Here is a 16,037-nt window from a genome sequence, read left to right as displayed (position 1 = left end):
AATCTAATTGATATTAAAGTGCTCTAAAGAGAATAAAAGACCAAAGTGAAAGAAGTTTCTGGAATCAACCAATGCCAAGTCATTTATCTTGCTGGTCATTTTTGGCATCCACAAAATAGTATAACAAAGAGATGCTGAATATCATGCAATGTGAAACGGTAGAATCTTTAAAATCTAATCTTGGCCCTAACTGTATAATAGAAAATAGAATCCCAAAGTAATTGACAAATTTATTCTATCACATGGGCTTCCCTGATAGCTCAGTCAGTAAAGAATCCACCTGCAATGCAGGAGACCCTGGTTCAATTCCTCGGTTGGGAAGATCTGCTAGAGAAGGGATAGGCTACCCACTCCAGTATTCTTGGGTTTCCATTGTGGTAAAGAATCCACCTGCAGTGCGGGAGACCTGGGTTCGATCCTTGGGTTGGGAAGATCCCCTAGAAAAGGGAAAGGCTACCCACTCCCAATATTCTGGCCTGGAGAAGTCTATGGGGTCGCAAAGAATTGGACACAATCGAGCGACTTTCACTTTCACTTCTATCACAGAAAATAGATGCAAGATTAAACGCACCCCCCCAACACACACACACACACACACACACACACACACTATTAAACTTTAGATTGTAGAGTATCCCATCTATATATAAGGCATCTTTGCATGCTTAGTCATGTCCACCTCTTCGTGACTGTGTACCACAGCCTGCCAGGCTCCTCTGTGCATGGAATTTTCCAGGCAAGAATATTGAAGTAGGTTACCATTTTCTCCTCCAGAGGATCTTTCCAGCCCAAGGACTGAACCTACGTTTCCTGCACTGCAGGCAGATTCTTTACCACTGAGCCAAAGGGGAGCCCATTCCATCTATATATATAAGGCCAACCTCAAATTGAGACATTTCTCTACAAGAGAAATAACATCTTCTATTAAATAGAAACTTTCTGTAGAAGGTATTTAACTGGTCTTAAACCTTATTATTTTTCCCCCCCTTATACATCTTTTTTCCTCCGGGAAACTGCAGTCTTATCCTGTAGCTTCCCACCATTCTCACATACCCATATACAAAACACATTACATGTAATGTTGCAGCATGAGGTACCTCCGAAGAAATTTAAAATGAATGAGATTGCCATCTGCATTATATCCATAAAAACCCAAACAGATGCAAAGTCACCTTAACAAGTAGCTCCCAGGACAGTTAACTAATATCTGCTTGAGAATATTAACATATCCAGAGAAAAAAAGAATTTATCAATCAGAAGGTGAATGGGAGGTAGAAAAAAAGGAAGAGGGTTCAATTTTGTCAATGCTCTTCCAAGCACAGTCCAGAAGTGAGGAGCCTGAAGTGTGCACTGTAGACAGCAGATGCCATTGGAAAGGATTTCTCTATAGACAGGAGAGGCCCTTACAGAGTCCACTTCCATCCTTAATATTCTCTGTTCAAATCCCAAGCTCATAAAGCAATAAGCAACATGTGAATTATAATTTGATTCCCTACTTAAATTTGCCTACAAAAGAAGAGAATGAGCTAAGCATGCCAACAGAAGCATGGAAGTATTCCGCCTAATATGGTCTGCAGTTACGCACATGTTCACATGGTCTGTGTGCATGCACGTGGGGACGGGTATGTAATCTCCAACCCTCAGTCAGTGAACAAGCTGAACGAGTCCATGAAGGACTCATCTCTTTCAAGCATGTACTGACAAAACATTAGATTTCTAAACATACAAAGACTAGTGCCAGTCCCCTGGACTATGGTTATTCTTTCAAGATACTGAATATCTTCCTGCCAATGAACTCTGTGCCCCTTCATGTTAGGGTTAGAGCTTCTGAAACCTCCTCTCTTAGACCTATAGCATGGAACAGAGTATCATGTATATCACAGAAATGTAAGTGCCTGTTTAATTACAATCTAAAATAATAAAAAAAAATGTGTAATACCGTGGAAAGTGGTAGCAACCACAACTTCCAGGCCGACATTAAAAACTCAATCATTTTCATACTTATTTTTATCATATCAGTATACTATTATCTAACGTTTCATGCAAATCTACAGCACATTATTCTACACATAGTAACTGATATTTACCTGTTGTCTAGTAATAGATTACTTTGGCATATCTATATTTCAGAAACACAATTTGACAATATTAATGAAATATATAAGGACTTCCCTGGTGGTCCAGTGACTAAGACTCCACCTTCCCAATGCAGTGGGCACCAGTTCAATCCCTGGTCAGGGAACTAGATCCCACATGCCACAACTAAGACCCCGTACAGCCAAATAAGATACACATATTTAAAAAAGAAATATTCAGTGATACGCTCAATATTTATCCATCTATCCATACATATACCTAAAACTACAAAAACACTGTATCAGGTGTTACTGCAGTATGAAAATGCACGTTAAGTGCCAAACCCTTCCCCCTACACTATTTTCTCCCTCTCCCATAAGGAAGTTGCAGACTATCAATTTGTCACTATACACACACACACACACAATTTCATTCGATCTAATCATCACTGTCCTCTGTACACAGAAGTGTCCTCTCAGTGACTAGTTGCTGTTTATGGACATAAGTGATACTGCAAAGACCAATGAACAGACTTAAATATGTAATGTGAAAATATTTTTTTTGCAAACGACAGTTAATAGAGTAAAAAATATGGTTTAACACATGGCAGAATTCTTGAGTTTAAAAATATCTACTTTTTCATGTCAATTCAGAGTTAACGTACTCTGAAGCGAAATTAACGTTTTAGTCTATTGGAAACCAGTTTGAACAAATACAATGCTTTGTCTCCAATCACCATTTTGAGTGAAAGGAAACACTGAACTATCACACTTAACTTCCAGAAGCATACCTGTTGGCATAACACATGTTAACAGAATAAACATCCCTAACCCATTACTGTAAAATGTGTATTACAGGAAGATTAAACACCACAGGACGGAGGAGTAAGTAAACTTACTTTGTAAGGCTGTATTTTTCCAGGTAATTTCATACTTTACGTCCCTAAACCATGAAAGATACAAATAAAAGTACACATGATGCTGTCATTCCGTGTACATATAAAACAAGATACATATGAGCACATGTCAAAATATGTGAAACAGAAAAGCAGCATTAATTTATTGCTCAATGTTAATAAAAATGTGCCATTTGGTATAATGAAATTTGATAAAACCAAAAATCAAGTGTATGGTAAACATAAGATTTTCTACCATACTAATTTTTATAAATGATTTTAAATCCTCTTTAGAATTTTCACCAAGAGAAAAGTAATTGTATATCATAAGATACGATTTAAAATTGGTTAATTAATTTTTTTTTGACTCAAGAAAAACATTTATTATTCGTATTTTTTGACTTGTTCTGTAGATTCTTTTGGATTTTTTCTTTTTTTTTATTCCCTTTTGTCCACTTTCTGTTGTCAATTTTATTGGCACTAAGAAATCCAATTAAGCTTTTGAGATTTTTTTTTTTTCCCCAGTCACATTTTTTATTGTTGTCCTAAAACCCTGCCTCTACATTGGGCTTTTGCAGTTCTGTGGAGTTCTCCTCTTTTTTTTTCTTTTTTTCTCTTTCTCTCCTTTCTTTTTTAAATTTTAATTTTTTAAACCTATTATTATTTTTTCTACATTTATTTTTAATGTAACCTAGGTAAACGTTACAGAAGGAAAAATACATACTCTCCACATATATATTTGATCAGTTAGCCATGTAATTAATAGTTGATACTGAATGAATAATGAAACTTTTGTCCAAACTAACTGGCAAAAGGCCAAAAACAGACAATGCAGTTAAACAAGAATGGCTCATCAGCATACTATAAAAGCAATTACTTTAAATGGAGATATAAATATAAGTCTTTTATTAGCATGAATAAAGAAAAAATTACATCTTTAAGGGAACAAATTTTCTTAGGTCATCCAAATTACCTTATCTTTCATTTGTTCTCAAGCTTCTCTAATTCAACGATCAGGTATTTTAATTACAAAATTTGTCAGGTAAACTTTAAAACAAGCTCACGTCTCCAAACGTGCCATGCCAGATTTGAACATAGTATTTATTCAAAGTGGCTTCCCAGGTGGCTCAGTGGGTAAAGAATCTGCCTGCAATGCAGGAGACGCAGGAGTCACAGGCTTGATTCCTGGGTAGGTAAGATCCCTTGGAGGAGGGCATGACAGCCCACTCCAGTGTTCCTGCCTGGAGAATTCCATGGACGAGGAGACTGGCAGGCTACATAGGGTCAACAAAGAGTCAAACACCACTGAAGCGACTGAGCACGCACACGTGCATTTATTTAAAACATAAGTGGACCGATTAGCCTGGGTTTGAGATCATATAGTAATGTTTCCGTTTTAATCACTGGTGGGTGGTATTTTTAGTTACAAAGGAATGTCCAGGATGACAAATTTTCTCAACAATTTTTTTTTCTTTTGAGGTATTTATTAAACTAGAAATAATTATTTCTAGGTACTTAATACCACCTTCCAGGGCATGATGTGCATCTCTTATAGAGAACACCCAGAATGCTTTTAAACTCAATGATAATTAAGAAACATCACAGTATAACCAGGGTGTTTCTCAGGGAGCTAAGAGCCAGCACCTTTTGGCTACCAGATGATGTATTTCTTGTCCTCTGGAGTACCACCAGAGTTTCTTACTCACATAATAAATGTACTTTCCTAATGTAGCCTTTACTCTTCAGAGGATCAGAGAATTCTGAGTTTTAAAGGTAAACTACTAAGGTATTATTAACTAAAGTGCAGATTTATGTCCAAATTTCACAAAATTTTATGCCAGTGTCCACTATTTGTTTTCATACGTTATTCAAGGTTCCACACTGTATTTAGTTGCATTGAGCCGCTTTAGCTGCATGCAACAAATTCTGCTAAATTCTCTTTTCATTTTTATTCTGTTACAAACATTTTCTAATTTTCCTTGTTATGGCTTCTTAGATACGCCAATCATTTAAAGGTGGACATTTAATTTCCAAATACATGGGGTTTGTAAAGTAAAAAGAAAAAGCATACTGCTAAGGGCAACAATAGAAAGAAAAGACAAATAGGGCTATTTCAAACTTAAAAACTTCTGTAGAGCAAAGGAAGTAATCAACAGAAAAAGCAACCTACTGAATAGGAGAAAATATTTGCAGACCACATTTCTGATAGGGGTTAATATCAAGAATATATGAAGCACTCCTCAACTCAACAACCTAAAATCAAATAATCCAATTAAAAAATGTGCAAAAGGGGACTTCCCTGGCAGTCCAGCGGTTAAGACTCCATGCTTTCACTGCAGGTAGCGTGGGTTTGATCCCTGGTCAGAGAACTAAGATCCCACATGCCACCCTTGCTAAGTCGCTTCAGTCGTGTCTGACTCTGTGTGACCCCATAGACAGCAGCCCACCAGGCTCCCCCGTCCCTGGGATTCTCCAGGCAAGAGTACTGGAGTGGGTTGCCATTTCCTTCTCCAATGCATCAAAGTGAAAAGTGAGAGTGAAGTCACTCCGTCGTGTCCGACTCTAAGCGACCCCATGGACTGCAGCCTACCAGGCTCCTCTGCCCATGGGATTTTCCAGGCAAGAGTACTGGAGTGGGGTGCCATTGCCTTCTCCTACATGCCACCCAGAGATGCCAAAAAAAAAAAAAAAAGAAAGAAATGATACTCGACATCATTAATCATCAGGGAAATTCAAGTCAAAACAATGAGATATAACCTCTTATCTGTTAGGCCACTGCTTTAAAAAAAAAAAAACACAAAAAGTAATAAGCATTGACAAGGATGTGGAAAAACTGAAACCCGTGTGCACTGTTGTGGGAATGTAAAATGGGGCAGTAGCCAGAGAAAACAGAACAGAGGTTCCTTAAAAAATTTAAAAGATAACTACTATATGATCCGGCAACCCATTTCTGGATATATATCTAAACGAACTGAAAGCAGAATCTTTCAGAGTTATTTGCACATCCATGTTCGCAGCATCATCACAATAGCCAAGATGGGGAACTCAATCTAAATGTCCATCTAAGGACCAATGGGTACAGAAAATGTGGTGTGTATATATATATACAATGAATTATTCAGCCTTAAAAAAAAAAAAGGAAATCCTGTCATGTGCTACAACATGCATTAACCTCAAGGACATCATGCTAAGTGAAATAAGCCAGTCACAGGACAGATGTGACTATCCTACTTAAATACTTCATATAAATGCATTGTTTCCTTTATACAAAGTACTTAAAGTAGTCAAATCCTTCAAATGTAGAACAGTGGTTGGCCAGGGGCTATGAGGACAGGAAATGGCGAACTGTTGTTCAATAGGCATGGGTATAAACCTTACATTTTGCAAGGTGAAAAAGTTCTAACAATCTGTTGTATGAAAAGGCGCAGCTAACAGTACTATAACGTATACTTAAAATAATGAAATCATTAAATTTTATGTGTTGGACTTGCCCGGTCGTCCAGTGGTTAAGAATCTCCCTGCCAGTGCAGAGGACATGAACTCAATCCCTGGTCCAGGAAGATTCCACATGCTGCGGGGCAACTCACTCTGCGTGCCACATCTGTTGAGCCCGCACATCCCAGAACCCACGCTCGACAAGAAGAGAAGCCGCCACAAGGGGATGTCCGCATGCCACAACTAGAGAAAGCCTGTTCATAGCAACAAAGACCCAGTGCACCCAAAAATAAATAAAATTTTAAAATAAATAAATTGTGTTATTTTTACCGTAATAAAAATAATTTTTAAAATAATTGTAAACGAACCAAGAAGAGCTAAAATAATCTTGAAAAAGAAGAACAAAGTTGGAAGACACATACCTCTCAGTTGCAAACAATGCAAAACTATAGTAATTAAGACAGTGTAGAACTTGTACAGGGATAAACATACAGACCAATGGAACCAAGTGAAGATTCCACAATTAAACCCCTCTACATCTATGGTCAAATGATTTTCCCAAAAAGGTATCATGAAATTCAAAGGGGAAAGGAATTGTCAAACAACGGTGCTGGGAACAACTAAGATATCCATATTCAAAAGAATGAAGTTGGACCCCTACTCATATTATACACAAAAGTTAGCGTAAGTGAATCAAAGACTTATATGTAAGTGCTCAAACTATAAGACTCTTAAGATAGTGCTAAGTGCTAAGTCACTTCAGTCATTTCCGACTCTGTGTGACCCTGTGGACTGTAGCTCGCCAGGCTCCTCTGTCCATGGAATTCTCCAGGCAAGAATATTGGAGTAGGTTGCCATGCCCTCCTCCAGGAGATCTTCCCAACCCAGGGATCGAAGCCATGTCTCTTATGTCTCCTGCATTAGCAGGCAGGTTCTGTACCACCCTTAGAAGAAAACACAGGAGTAAATATTCATGACCTTGAGTTAGAATATGGTTCCTTAGCACACCAAAAGTACAAACAGCAAAAGAAAAAATAAATTGGATTTTATCAAAATGTAAAGCTTCTGTGCTTCAAAGGACATTGTAAAAACAGTAAAACAACCTACAGAATGGGAGAAAATACTTACAAATCTTGTATCTAATAAAAGACTTGTGTCCAGAATATAAAAGGCATTTCCTGGCTGGCTCAGCAGTAAAGAATCCAACCTGCTAATGCAGGAGACACAGGTTCAATTCCTGGATTGGAAAGATCACCTCAAGAAGGCAACCTACTCCAGTATCCCATGGACAGAGGAGCCTGACAGGCTACAGTCCATGAGGTTCCAAAGAGTCAGACACAACTTAGCAACTAAACACCACCACCACCAGAATATATAAAGAGCTCTTACAACTCAACAACAAAAAGACAACCTAAATGAAAAATGAGTAGAGGATTTAAGACATTTCTGCTATACAGAGAAGATATACAAATGGCCACTAAGCATATAAAATGATGCCCAACATCAGTACCACTCCAGGAAATTCAAATCAAAATCACTTGACACCCACCAGGATTGTTAAATTAAAAGACAAACAGTAACAGGTTGGAGAGGATGTGAAGAGATTAGAGAACTTACACACTGTTAGTGGAAATGTAAAATATGCAGCTGCTTTGGAAAACGATCTGGCAATTTCTCAAAAGGTGCAAAGACAGCTGCCACATGACTCAGCAAGTCCACTCCTAGGTATATCCCTAACGAAAGTGAAAATGGAACACACGCACACCAATGTTCACAGCAGTATTACGTATAATAATAAAGAAGTCCACACTACCCAAATGTCAATCATTGGAGGAATAAACAAATAAAACATGCTATAGCCATACCAAGGAATGTTATTAATCGTACATTTTAAGCATATGAATTATATCTCAATATATACAACTGGTTAAAATTATATATATTAAAAATGGTTAATGGTTCTGATTAGATAGCCCTATAACATAAAACATAACATGCTCCAACTGGAAAGAAACATAGAAATTATAAAAATCACTTATTTTACCAAGGATGAAATGGAGGCTCTCAGTCCTAGGTAGACTATAGACTGGGACCTGCCTCTAAACCCAGGCTCAGGGCCATTCTCACTCTGGAGTGGATAGTGGTACAATCTCTCTCCAAGGTGTGATCAGCCAACTGAGATACTGATCATAGGAAAGATAGGTGCAGGATTCGTGTAGAGACCAGCTCCTGCCATGCATTCCTTTTAACTACCACATGGCTTTTGTGGGAAAGGTAAAATTATAGCCTAGAAAGCCCCTCCTTCCTCTTCTACTTCTAACACAAACCACAATGAATGGGAACAGAAACACTAGAAGAGAGAAAACTAACATACCCCTGCCCTGATCATGGGAAGGCCACCAGGTCACCTGAGAGGATCAAGGTACAGTCATCTTACTATCTGCATAGAACTTCCCACCCAATGGTCCAGAGACTGGGACACAGCCCTAGGCTGGCTGGGCACTTAGCTGTCAATTACTGAATGAATATGTATTTCCCTGGGGAGGATCATCCTACCTGAAAAAATGAATGTGGAAATAGCTCATCTCTCCTCTCTGAAACAAAGATAACCTAGCCCACAAGATACCATGAAAAGAATTCTCAAGAACTCACCAGAGAAAGTTTCAAGTATAACTATGAAAATTTTAGGCTTGGCTAAAAACGGTAAGGTCATGTAAAATTTAAAAATCACTTTATAAGGATTCTGTAATATTGTATATTTTTGCAAAGCTATTGGGGAACACCAAAACAGTTTAGTAAACTGACAAAAATTATTTATATTAGAAAGACAAAAAATATTCTAGTCGCCCCTAGCAACAAATATTTTCCTAATTTAAAAAAGTGAACTTGTGTATAGAGAGAGATACAGGTATTATAATTTACCTGTTCAAATGTCTTGAGAATTCTTAAAAAGTAATTCAATGAATCTTTTTAAGATATTGAGTAGCATTTCCCAATCCAAAATTTGTACATATTGTTCATTATAATTTGCAAATAATTCAATGTTCATTTTTTTCTTCCTTTACATTGAAGCAATGAGGCAAATGCATTTTTAAAGCATCAAGGAATAACACAAAAGATGTGAGAGGGAAATCAACAGGGGGAAACTAACATAAGACTTGAAAACACATATATGACATCCAGGAAACATCTCTTAAATTCTCTTTTAGATATAGAAGAAGTAAGACAAACTGCAAATAGATTTATTCACAGGCAGGATTTGGCCAGTATAAAAACTAGTTATAATACACCGAATAGTCACCAGAAACATCACTGGTGTCCTCTGAAAGATTAAGAAATGAAAATAAGACTATTCCTTACGGTCCAATATATCGGTTCTCTCCTCAAAGGAAGTTTTAGCTGAAACAATGTGACTGACTTAAGCTCCGCACAGGCAAATCTTGGCAGCCCTCAACTCTGTCTATCTCCTTGGCCTGTTAAGCAGAATTCCTTCACAAACTGTTGGTCTCTGCAATAACTCCTACAAAGCTCATTACTGCCAGCGGCAGCCTATGCCCCGTGTTGCGCATTCATCCCCGGGATGCATATCAACATGTGGCACATGTCTTTGCCGTGCACAGAAGGGCCGCACCCCAGGACAGCAGCACGCATGACAATAGCGTCTCCCCTCACTTCTCTATGGTTGCTGGGATGTAACCGAGAAATCTAATAACTGTGACAGTGGGGCCTTTCGGGTTTTCCTTGCCTTTCCAGACAGTGAAGCTGCACAGACACTAATGAAAGGTTAAATGAATAGGAATGGTTGACAAGAGGTACAATAAAGAAGGAGCTTGGTAATCCACAGACACTGAGCAGAGATCCTTGGCTCAAGCAGAGAAAGGACAGCACATCGTCGAGTCACAATATTTAAAACAGCTTGCTATACACAGAGGCTTTTGTGTCTGGGTACACGTCTGGCTTTGGACTGAAAAAAAAAAAAAAAAGATACTGAAAAGGAATTTCAGCATGGGGCACTTTGGCAAATGTAAGGTCATAATAAGAGAAAAATGTTTTGTGTGGGCTGTTACATCTTTGTACTGAACACAAAAAAGCAAGAGACTATGAACTCGTGAACCACAAGTTCCAAAACAATACTGTACATTTTGACAACTATTAAATACTGTATCTGGAGGGCTGGCTTGATGTGATTCCCACTGCTAAGATATACATGCGGTGACTCATTTAGCAGCTCCACATTCTGCCTTCCTTGCAGAAGAATTCCTGATACTTATTTTAGAGTTCTATAGTCAAGTTCTAGTCTTCAGTGGTTTGCTACAAATGATATCAACCGAAACACTCAAGCCACCTTCCACTCTGCAAAACTTCCCAGCAGTTTCCTGTAAAGAAACTGAATTTATCACCCTAGTAATGTGTGAAGTACAAGGTAAACTTTGTTGTAATTCCAAATGACTACAATAGTGAAATGTCCCCAACTAGAATTCTTAATAATGGAATTAACTTTTTTTCAGTGCTCTACTCACTACACCCTAAGGGAAGGTTATGTTCCATGGGGAATTGATTATAAATAATCATAACAAAGCTATTCAAATTACTGAAAAAAAAATGCTCCAGAACATCAAGGTAAAAATAAAGAAAAAGAAAAAGAAATTGACATTGTTAGATACAGATTTATTTGTTAAAGGGGAAAAATGTATGACTTTGCTATGGCCAAATGTTAGAACATGATATATCTGTAAAAGTGTTCCTATGCATATACCCAAGTTAGAATATAGGTTCTCAATAAATTATAAAAGCATACTGAGAACATGTTTTAAAACAAGGGAGCCTCTTTGAACAGCCAAATTAAATTATAGCTGAACTCTTGCGTGTACTGAGGGTTCTAATAGGCAACAAATAAAGGCTTTTATTGGCTAGCAACATAATGAGAGCTACTGTGCTGGAGATTAAAAAAAGACCAATCTGGGTAGTTTATCTCACCGGATTATACTATTTACTTAAATGGTAAATAAGTTTGTGCAAAGTAATGCTACTAAAAACTAGCATATAAATATTAAACTTAAATTATGATCAATGACCATTTAAAGTAAATGTATCACAAATTTTAGTGATAAATGTGAAATTAGATAATATTGAATTTAATACCACTTAAGTTCTATTTCTTTAAATTTAACTAATTTATTGATCTCTGATACATCAGCTTTATAAATGGTTTGCTATTTATGCTTATATTGTGAAGTATTTATCTGAAAGGAGTTTTCTGTCTAGAGTAGGGCAGTTCTGCCTCAAACTACTTCAAAAAGACAGGAGGTTGTCTGGAGTGAACAGAAAGAAGGTATCCCCTCCTCAGTGATTTGACAGGAAGTTCCAGTAAACAGAACTTTGAAGTTGGCCTCTTTAACAGACCTCCATCAGTGGACAAAGCTACAAGCAGTCCTTAGCAAACCAAAACAGATTTAAAATATCTGTGAATGTACTTTGCTTGATCTTCAGACCATCTGAAAGAGAGAACCCTGAAAATCCTATTTTGACTGTTCTTGTAGAAAGTTCTGCTGCTTCTACCACAGCTTAAAAAAAAGAGAAACTACAATAGCATCTCCAAGCCTAAATACTAAGCCAGTACTCATTATCTACTCTTTTCCTGCAACATTCTGATTGCTAGAGTGATTTTTAAAAAAAAAACCTTAAGTATATCTAATAAAATCATGAGGCTCCCTCTAGCTCTTCAGTGAGGAGTTTACTAACCAATGATCCAATGATCCTATGTAATTCCCATCCAACAGGAAAGATCTGAGGAGGCTGCCTCCCTTTCACAAGAAACGTTTTTCAACTGTTTCTTGTAAGGATGTAGATGGTAAATGAGACCAGCTGCAGAGGAATTCAGAAAGCAGTGCTCCTCAAGTCCGCAACGAGTTAAGAATCTATTACTTGTTTCCAACCTAAGCTTTATATACAAAATTCTATAAGTGAAACTTTAACCTGTTTAAAGGACATATACATTCCCAACCTTAGATTTACTCACTTGCTAAAATTAAGTTTAATAAAAAAAAGTAAGGACATGCAAGAATAGCCATCTACAGAAATTCGAACTTGTAATCTGGTCTCAGTTCTAAGAACATACACTTAAATTCAGGATTTTGAAAATTTTTAAAAATATTTTATTAATAGTGTGTTTGTGGTGTTTATATAAAAGAGGCTGGTGGTAATTTGTAGAAAACATGTCCATGTACCATAATATTTATACACAACACTGTTAATAATTTTTATTGTTTAATCTTTTATGCCATTCAGCCCTGGATAACTTGGACCTGTCGTGATACAGAAGAATATAAATAATACAGCCCAAGTATGACATTGATATTTAGTCTACCTCACAATAGCCATAAAAGACACAAAGTCGACTAGCAAATCATTTCAAACAAGTGAATATGAAAAAATGCTAAATCCTACTCATTAGGATTATCTTTCAAATACTCAAGGAACATTTAAAATGGTGTGGAACCTTAACTCTAAAATTAAAAATAAAGGGAAACACTACCTTCAAGTCATCACCTATTTGGGGCTCCCTTAATATAAGAAATATTCCCAGAAACAATAACAAAAAGAAAAGCTCCCTCCACCCCCCCACCTCTTTTTGAGCCAGTGTCCAATTTCTTCTTTTCTGAACAGCTGTATTATCCAACTTAAGTTGCTCTGCTAATTTCAGTCCCACAAGGACTAACTTGGAAGGCAAAAAAATACAAGAAAAGATCAATTTGCTGGGAAAGATCAAATGAGAAAACTGTGGGGACAGCACCAGGTCAGCGTGTGGAGAACTAAGCAGACCTGTTCTTCATTAACTGTGGCTCTCTGGGGACGTCACACACTACCTGTCCGTGGGCTTTATTGAACCGCCTAACCCGCCTCTCTGTTCCATTCTTCTGGGCCCAAGTGAATCATATCCTGCTGCTGACAAGTTAGCAGGGGACTGCGGCTGCAACATGAAAGTACTTTTCTTTCTTGTCTAAATCAGGCAGATTTTTGAAAAGACGACACAGCATTGACTCGTGACATGGCAAGATGAAACGAGAGGTCTGGGCCGGTCTTGGAGCTGTGCAGATAAAAGTAATCAAATGACACTCCTGGAATGCAAATTGGCATTCTTGACTGCAGCAATTGCACAACCATGAAACATCCCTGACAGCAAGCAAGATTAGGACAAAATGTTATGTAAAGCACTGAACTCAAAAACTCTCACATGAAAATTCAAACTGTAACACTTACATTTTAATATAGCAATAGTCACCTCTGCTTTTGTCTGCTGCTTTCTGTAATCACATAGTCCTGCCTGACAGGTATCTTACATTTCAGGGGGAAGAAAAAAATCAGGTATTGGGAAGGTATGAACGCCATTAATATTCTTCTTTCTATTTATTTTTTAAAATCACTCGGGGGTTGGTTCTTTTTCAAAGCCTTACATGCAAACAACAGCGAACTTAATATTCTCTGGGGTGGAAAAGACAGTTTGAGACTTTTCTCACAGGATACTCAAATAGAGTTCATGTCCAGGCTCAGTATTGCTTCCCTCAGGTGAAGCTACTCCTGTACTTTGGTAAAGTGATTAGCAATCTGGATTTTAAATACTCTGCTCTCCGGGAACAGAAAGCTTCAAGAGCTTCATTAAGGCTGAACGGTTTAAATAAAGCAGCTACAAATGTAACATAAAACACAGATACCCTATGAAAGTTCACAAGGGATTTTCTTGAGGGGGTGGGGGTGATTCCAAAGGGTGAAGCAAGTTCTATTAACTTGCACAGCGTCTCATGACTCGAGTAAGTCCTCAGATCATACACACTACACCAAAATAAATTCCACCACTTAAATAATGTATGTGTGTGCACAGTAATATCTGAAACTGCAGAATACAAAGCAGCGGGTGACAAATGTACTTAACCACTGTTCAAAGTGACTAGTATTTGGGAATAGATGTGTGGACAAATAGTATGTAGGCTAGGGGGCAAGGGAAAAGAAAATAATACCTACAACTGTCTTTTACAGTGTTCTTGGGTAAAAAGCCGCTATAAGAAAAACCCTCAAGTGCTAAATAGATATACTTAATATTTTGTTTTGACGCCTCCACTTAAATACAGGTTCCAACCATTGCAACTCTCCACTAAGTACATAAAAAACAATAAAACAGGCCACTTTCTGCCACTTTAATCCTGGGTACACAGGATTATTTTATGATGTCTTTTGTACATCAGTTTTACAACAGCTTGACTCTAGGGTAAAATGGGAACCACCGTAAATCGCACGCTGCTTTCAAAACCACTTTAATTTCTGTCAGCGTTACTGTAACCACAGACTTGGGCTCACGCTTTTTTTTTTTTTTTTTTTTTTTGGTGCCTGCATTTGACAGTCGCATGTCCTACACTCCAGTTGTGACTTTGATCAGTGAAACAAGAGATGTCACATTAGGGGGAAGGGAAGAGAAAAAAATGCCAACCCGCTATCTCCCTTTCTCTTACATAGTCCATCTACATGCGGAACACGGTATATCAGATTCCCAAGAGGGGGCAACAACAGCAGCAAAGGGTGGGGGCAAACTAAAAGGAAGGGAGTGGTCCAGCCCCATCTCTAACAAATCACTTCCCCGAAAGCGGACAGAGCGCTCAGCACCCGGCGAGTTAATTGCCCGCTGCCTCGCTGCAGAGAAGCCGCTTCGGGCGGAGGGGCTGTGCTGAAATCTCGCTTCGCAAGCCTCCCCATTTCCACCACTTGGACTTGGAACTTTTTTTTTTAATCTCAGCCTCACTTTACAGAGAATTTCACCTAGGGTTAGGTGTTTGGTTTTTTCCTTTTTTTCTCCTGCCCCCTCTCCGGGCCCCAAATGCCACCCTGCAATCAATGTGTAAGTAACAAGAATCGGCTAGTGTCGAATTGCACTTCCAAATCGCTGTCTCTCAAAGGTTGATTTTGCTGCCGAGCGTTTTGCACATTCTTCAGAAAACCTCCAGGAGCACTTCCTACATTTTCTTCATTTACAAAGGGAGGGTTCCCGAATGGGAGGGCGAGAAGAGGGGAAAAGCAGAGGTGCCAGGGACGGGGCGGCGGTGTCCTCCCCGCGCGGCGCACCAGCGCGCCCAGGCGCCCACGCCCAGCCGCCGGTCCCGCACCCGCGGGCAAGTTTTAAAAGTTACCGTGGGTCCAAACGGCGTGCCTCTCCGCCCCGAGCTCCTTCCAGCGCTCCATCAGCCCCCGCCTTCCTCCCGGCCCGTCCCAACTCCCTGGAGCCGTCCGCTCGCCTGCCGCTCACCTTGCTCGCGGGCCGCGAGAGGGGCGACCTTCTCGAACCCCCGGAGCCCGCGCGCACACCCGCCCTCCCACCTGGAGCTCTCTTCCAACACTCGGGCCAAGTTGATGGGTGATTTCGGGAGCGGGGTGGACTGGGGGCTCCCCTTTCCTGCCCGCCCTCCCTTCTACCTCCCGCCGCAGGACTGGTGGAAAACGCGGCCCCCGAGGCGCGCGGGCGCGGGGCTCCTTTCTTCCGAAGTCTAGAATAAAAAGGAAAGGAGGGTGGAAACTTCTTACCATCTCCGCATGCTGGTTGTCAAGTGCAGCCCCCGCCTCTTGGTCTCCTCTTAGCGGCCGCGCC

The 16,037-nt window shown here is 39.2% G+C and overlaps 1 protein-coding gene across 1 annotated transcript in view; it reads right to left on the bottom strand.

The window, feature by feature from the left end:
* The window catches only part of BNC2 (basonuclin 2), a 479,630-nt gene extending 464,029 nt beyond the window's left edge, over nt 1-15,601 (bottom strand). Inside the window, exon 1 of the mRNA XM_044939822.2 lies at nt 15,583-15,601. The gene's annotated coding sequence lies outside the window, so the exon portion shown is untranslated. The remainder of the gene's footprint in view (nt 1-15,582) is intronic.
* Between the last annotated feature and the right edge of the window lie 436 nt (nt 15,602-16,037).

Source organism: Bubalus bubalis, chromosome 3 (genome assembly GCF_019923935.1).
Source record: "Bubalus bubalis isolate 160015118507 breed Murrah chromosome 3, NDDB_SH_1, whole genome shotgun sequence".
Taxonomy (NCBI): Eukaryota; Metazoa; Chordata; class Mammalia; order Artiodactyla; family Bovidae; genus Bubalus; species Bubalus bubalis.
This window is presented reverse-complemented; position numbering and strand designations above follow the sequence as displayed.